We start from the raw sequence: 6,710 nt of genomic DNA on the forward strand, positions 1-6,710 counted from the left end.
TGCTCCAATGATGTTGGGGATATGTCCCATTGCATAGAAGTCAGCTTTCACTTTGGCCAAATCCTCCACCTGGGGGAAAACGATGTAGCTGCGCTTGTGCTTAATCAATGCAGACAACACTCTTGTGAGCACTATTGAGAACATTGGCTGTGACATTCCTGCCGCCATGGCCACTGTCTCTTGGAAGGAGCCAGATTTCTAGAAATGTAGAACTGATAGCACTTGCACAAGAGGGGGCGATCCCAGTGGGCTGACGGATAGCTGAGATCAGGTCTGGCTCCAATTGGGCACACAGTTCTTGGATTGTGGCCCTATCAAGTCTGTAGGTGAGGATAATGTGCCTGTCCTCCATTGTTGCCAAGTGCACCAGGGGCCTGTACACGGGGGGTGTCTCCATCTCCTAATCATCCTCAGCGGTTGTAATCTAGGGGGAAAAACTGTGAGCAGCAGGTCATTTTCATAAATATCCTTAGAGTTAAATGCATTGCATGTTGTGACAGAAACAGTATGTTTACGTGTAGTCCCTAAATGTGCTTATGTCTGCTGTGACGCAGTTATGTGCCATGGCCTGCCCCCACCCCCTGAAATGGCAGACGCCTGTCCTGTGTGGAGGGACAGGTGGAAATTAGGTAATTCTGCAGATGTTGTGCGCCGCTGCAGGAGGTGGCCGAGGACCGCTGTGCAACTCCTCATTGGTTATCATTGGGCACTATGAGGTACAGTAGCCAATGGTGATGTACGCCAGTGGTGAGGGTACGCACCTCCGCGGACGTGGCTGCCATTTTCTGTTCACTCACTTGCTACCTGACCTTCAACAGGAGAGGACCTACACTGCAAGTGCTGCTGTGACCTGTGTCTGGAAGCGACCATGGCTCGAGTCTCTGGGGAAAGGGCCCCTGCCTTCACCACTGCAGGGTTGGAGAGACTGGTGGATAGGGTCCTACCCCAGTACTGATTGCTTTATGGGCCTCCAGACCAACAGGTGTGTACACTGTGTGCACGATGCATGGGGCATGAATGCATGGAGTGCTGTGTGTTAAAGCCTCATGTAAGGGGATGGAGGGGTCCTGGGTAGAGTGCTGCATGTACGGTGGTCTATATATGTGTGTAAGGGGATGGGAGGGATATGGTGGGCCATGGGTGTAACAAGCTGGATGGTATGACTGATCCCCTCTTATATGTTCTTTTTCCTGCAGGTCAGCCCCCATCAGAAAAAGGGTATATGGCGTGCCATCGCCAAGGATGTGCGGACGCTGGGGGTCTACGGCACGTGGAGCACCCACTGTCGCAAACGGTGGGAGGACTGAGACGCTGGGAAAGGAAGACAGCGGAGGCCCAGCTGGGGATGGCTTCCCAATGAGGAAGGGGTGCCCGTCAAACCCGGACCCCCCTGATGTTCCGCATACTGGCGGTGGCCTATCCATAGTTAGATGGGCACTTGAGGGCATCACAGCAGCCCCAAGGGGGTGAACACATTTACCAGTTCTGCAAATTGCGCGTGGTGGGGTGTTCTCTGAGTGGGGGATGTGGGCCTGTGGGTGCCCCTAGGGCAGGTCAGACATTGCAGGGTAGGTTCCATGTTGGGCAGGGTCTAGTGCACTCCACCCCCAAACATGCTAGTGGGCATCTACTACTGGGCAGGGATCTGTGGGTCTCAGGTATGCTGCTTTTGGCGTTAGGCATTATTCTCCATTTCCTGGTGACTAGCATTGTGACTGGTAGTGCATTAGTGTGTTGTGTACGCCAACAGTGGTGTTGGTGCTGGGATTGACCAAGTGTATCCTCTGCCCCCCCCTTTTGTTTTGTCTCCCTATCCTTATCTGCATTAGAATCATCTGGCGGAGGAGCAGAGGCACCGGCGATGGAGGGAGCTGCATCCCACTCGGCCGATGAGGCTGAATTGACCGACGGTGAGGGAAGCAGTGGGACAGAGGGCGAGGGGAGCACCACAGTGGAGACTGGAGGGGACAGTTTTGACAGTGATACCTCCTCCAATGGAAGCTCCCTAGTGGTGGCGGACACCTCTGTGCCCACCCCAACTACAGGTACAGCCGCCACCCCCTGTACCAGCACCACCCTCTCAGGAGCCCCTCAGCGTGTTTCCTGTGCCCGCTCACCCAGGAGAGTGGGCATCTCCTTCACCCCAGGCACCTCAGGCCCCGCCCCAGTCAGCCCTGCTGCCCTGAGTGAGGAGTCTATTGACCTCCTGCGATCCATCTCTGTTGGGCAGTCAACCATTGTGAATGCCATCCAGGGGGTGGCAGGGCATTTGCAACAAACAACTGCATTCCTGGAGGGCATTCACTCTGGCGTGGCAGCCCAGCAGAGATCATTACAGGCTCTGGCCTCCTCCCTGATGGCAGCCATTGTTCCTGTCTCTAGCCTCCCCCATCCAACTTCCTCTATCCAGTCCCATTCCCCCCAACCCTATCCCAAGCACACCATCAGACCAGCATGCACCTAAGGCAACACACAGGAGTGGCTCAGGCAAACACAAGCACCACACATCATCACACAGGCACTCACACAAACACCATCCAGATGCAGAAAGCCAACATCCACTGCCTCCACTGTGTCCCCCTCCTCCTCGTCATCCACCTCCCTCCCAGTAGCATCTCCACTCACACCTGCATGCACTACATCCTCATCCACTACCTCCATCACCATCACGCCTATCAGTACACACCCCTCACTGGCAGTCACCACCCCCCACATCCATGCACAGATCCCCTGTGTCCTCTCCCACAATATCTGTGCCCCCTCCTCCCAAAGTACCCAAACAAAAGCACTCAGACACCCAACAGCCATCCACCTCACAACAGCATCCAGCCCATGCACCTGCACCCAAACACAGCAGACAGAGACCTCCAACCACCACTCCCTCTTCCTCCACTCCCAAACCTTCACCCTCTTCCTGCGCCAGTGTCCCTAAGATGCTTTTCCTCTCCAGCCTTTACCTCTTCCCTGCCCTCCCCCCATACTTCACTTCGGGCCATGGTGGGCAGAACCCAGGCCGGCACCTCAGCCACCCAGTCCACGGCCACTGTAGTTTTGGCAGCTACTCCTGGTGTGAGAGGCTCCAAGGAGACACCAGTCAACACTGCCAGTGTGCATGCACCAACTGCCAAGGGCAAGAAGGAACCACCAGCTGCCAAGGGCAAGGAGGCACCAGCAGCTGCCAAGGGAAAGAAGGGACCACCAGCTACCAAGTGCAAGGAGGCACCAGCAGCTGCCAAGGGCAAGGAGGCACCAGCAGCTGCTAAGGGCAAGAAGGGAGCACCAGCGGCCAAGGGCAAGGAGGCACCAGCAGCTGCCCAGGGCAAGAAAGGACCTCCAGCTGCCAAGGCCAAGGACAAATGGCCGGCCACTGCAGGCAGGAAGGATAGTAGGCCTGGTGTTGGAGCAGAATCTGAGCCCACAACCAACCACAGCACTTCAGCCGTCCCAGGCTGCAGGGGAAGGGCTGGAGCCTCCCCCCACCTCTGATAGCACCGCCACCAGCAATACTGGCAGCAGCAGCAGCCCCAGTGGGTAGCCATCCATGGCTGCAGGGGAAGGGCTGGAGCCTCCCCCACCACTGACAGCAATGCTACCAGCACCGCCACCAGCATCACTGGCAGCAGCAGCCCCAGTGGACAGCCGTCTGAGGCTGCAGGGGAAAGGCTGGAGCCTCCCCCCAACACTGACAGCACCGCCACCAGCACAGGCAATGCCACCAGTGTGCAGCCGTCACTGCCGGCGGATGGACTGTAGTCCAGCCTCCATGGAGTGTCATGCATCCTGCCCACTGCAAATCTTGTGGGTCTGTCGCCCAGGTGAGAGACTGTGACCTTGCACTCCCCAAGATCTGCATCACTGGGCACAGATCCCCCTCCCGAACCAGTGGAAGAAGGCATCCACTCATCCCCTGCTTGCCGGGATGAAGCACACTGGGCACAAAGCCCCCTCCAGAACCAGTGGAAGAAGGCATCCATTTACCTCCTCCTTGCCAGGATGAAGCACACTGGGCACAAGACACCCACTTGAGAGACTGTGGCTTTGCACTCCCCAGAACATCGCAAAGGGCATGTAGCCCCCTCCAGGACCAGTGATGTTGTGCCATCTTCCAGCTGAGGTGCCCCCATTCCCTGTCGCCCTGAGGTGCCTGTGTATTTTCGACCTGATGCCCCAGCAGTGTTCTCTCCATATTGAGGCAGGAGACAAGTGGGGCCTTGGCCTATGTGATATGGCCCTGTGGCCCACGGACATTATGGACTGGGCAGTGTCCCTCCATTTGTATATCTGTAAATACTGTTTATAATTTGAGGACGTTTTTCAGGATTTTGATCTTATTACATTCACTTCAATCACTTCCTTTTGTCATTGCATTCTTCCTGAGGGTTACGGGGTGGACATGTAATGTTACTGCATCTGTTTGTGTGTATCGTGTTGGGGTGGGAGTGTTGCGTGTGTGTGTCACTCTCATTTTCCTCCCTCTCCCCTATGTGCTAGGGTTGGTACTCACCGTGGTTGTCTTCATTGGTATGGTATTCCTGGTATAGGAGTAGGAAGACCAGCATGGGTAACAGCTGTAGTTCGGGCTCCATGGCGCCGTGGTTGTTCCCTGGGTTTCCAGAGGTGAGTTGTTTCCCTTCTGTGTACTGTTTGCGCCGTGCTTTTGATGGCGTTGGTACCGCCCTGGAAAAGGTGGCATATTGGTGTCTCGTAATACTGTGGGCGGTATTTTGTCTTCCGCCTGGCTGTTGGCAGTTACCGCTGCGGTGCTTGATGCTACCGCCATGGCGGTCAGAGTGTTAAAGTGGCTGTCTGTGTTGGCGGTTTCCGCCTTGTTCATAATTCCATTTTTTTTACCGCCAGCCTATTGCCCGTATTACCGCCACTTTATCACTGACCACCAGGGTTGTAATGAGGGCCTCTATGCCATTCCACTCTACACTATTACACTGTGCACAACTCCACTGTACACCACTACACTCTATGCTCTTACAATGTATGAACCTTCACTCTACAATACTCTAGTCTACACTACTCCAATGTATGCCACACCACTGGATGCTACTCCCCCTATAAACTGTTTCACTACATGCCATTCCACTGTATGCCACTCCACTCTGCGCTTTACCACTGCCAGCCTACTCTACAACACTCCACTGTATGATATTCTACTGTATGCCACTCCACTGTACACTACTCCACTATGTGCCACTCTAAAGATTGGTGCCCCACTTTACGGCACTTCATTCTACACTATTCCATTGGACAACACTCAAATGTGCTTTAATCCACTGCTACACTCTACCTCACCTCACTGTACAACACTACACTCTACGCTACTGCACTCTATGCTATTACACTGCACACAACCCCACTCTACACCAGTCCACTCTAGGTTACTACACTGTACATATGTCCACTTTAACCCACTTCAGTGTATACCAGTTCAGGTCATGCCACTCCATTATACTCTATTCCACAAATGCTATTCCACTCTACGCAATTCCACTGAAAACAACTTCACTCTATGCTATTTCACTGTGTGCCACTCCACTGTACAACACTCCACTGTATACTATTCACTGTATACCCTTACACTATAAGCTACTCAACGCCTCTTCACTCCAGCATATGGCAATTTACTCTCTGCCACTCCACTCTATGCTATACCACTGTAAGCCACTCCACTGTATGCTATTTCACTGTATTCCACAACACTGTTAGCTACTCCACTCCACTCCAGAGTATGTCACTCCACTTTCTGCCAATCAATTCCATGCTATTCCACTGTACACCACTCTATTGAATGCCACTCCACTTTACACTACTCCACTTGTTGCGTAGGCTCTCATTATTCTAATGAGACTACTGGGTTTTGAGCTGCAGAATCACCTGCGGTGTGGGAGACTGAGTCTTACCACTACAGGTAACACCTGTTGCCCTAATCCGGGTTTTGCTCCGGCTAATTAGCAGTGCCTCATCTCTACCTAAGGGCAGGGATGATTGGGCAGCCGAGCACATGGAATCATTGAAATCGTGGTCACTCAGGTCTCATCTGTTTCTCTCAGTTACATTAGTCTCATATACACAATGACAAACTGAGGCAGTGTATGTTTCAAGAAGGTTTTAATGAAGTAACTGCATCTTTGATAGCAAAGCATGTACTGCAATACCCAGGATGATATAGCATGACAAGATTAGAATTGTGACAAGGAGAGTAAAGCATAGAAATAACGCTACCATATTGTCACTAGAGTAAACAGACTAACTCCTACCTAGGCTATAATACAGCACAGCATCTTAGGCTCTAATTCTGCCCTTCAGCTTCCCCTGGGAAGACATCATCCCCCATACCTGAGCAAAGGCCTGAAGTCTGCAAATGTGGCTATTGTAAGAATAATAAATGAAGCTGAATAAAATATATCTAGGTTAAAGTGCACAGCGGCAGGCCTAGTATGCTAAAATAACGTGCATGGAGCTATAACTAAAATGGCTACACAACACCCTCCTCTTGTCGGTTGAAGATGGTTCAAAGCCTAAATACATAAAAGCTACTAAAACTCAACCTAAAATATACATGTAAAAATTGTCAATATTGACGAGTTAAAAGGACACATGAGCAAATATAAAAGGACAATTTAAAATGTTAACATGTGGCTTAAAAAGGGCCGAATTTCAAGAGTTAGAGTCATTTTGAAAGTTGCCAATTGAATCCG

Source organism: Pleurodeles waltl, chromosome 5, assembly GCF_031143425.1.
Source record: "Pleurodeles waltl isolate 20211129_DDA chromosome 5, aPleWal1.hap1.20221129, whole genome shotgun sequence".
Lineage (NCBI taxonomy): Eukaryota > Metazoa > Chordata > Amphibia > Caudata > Salamandridae > Pleurodeles > Pleurodeles waltl.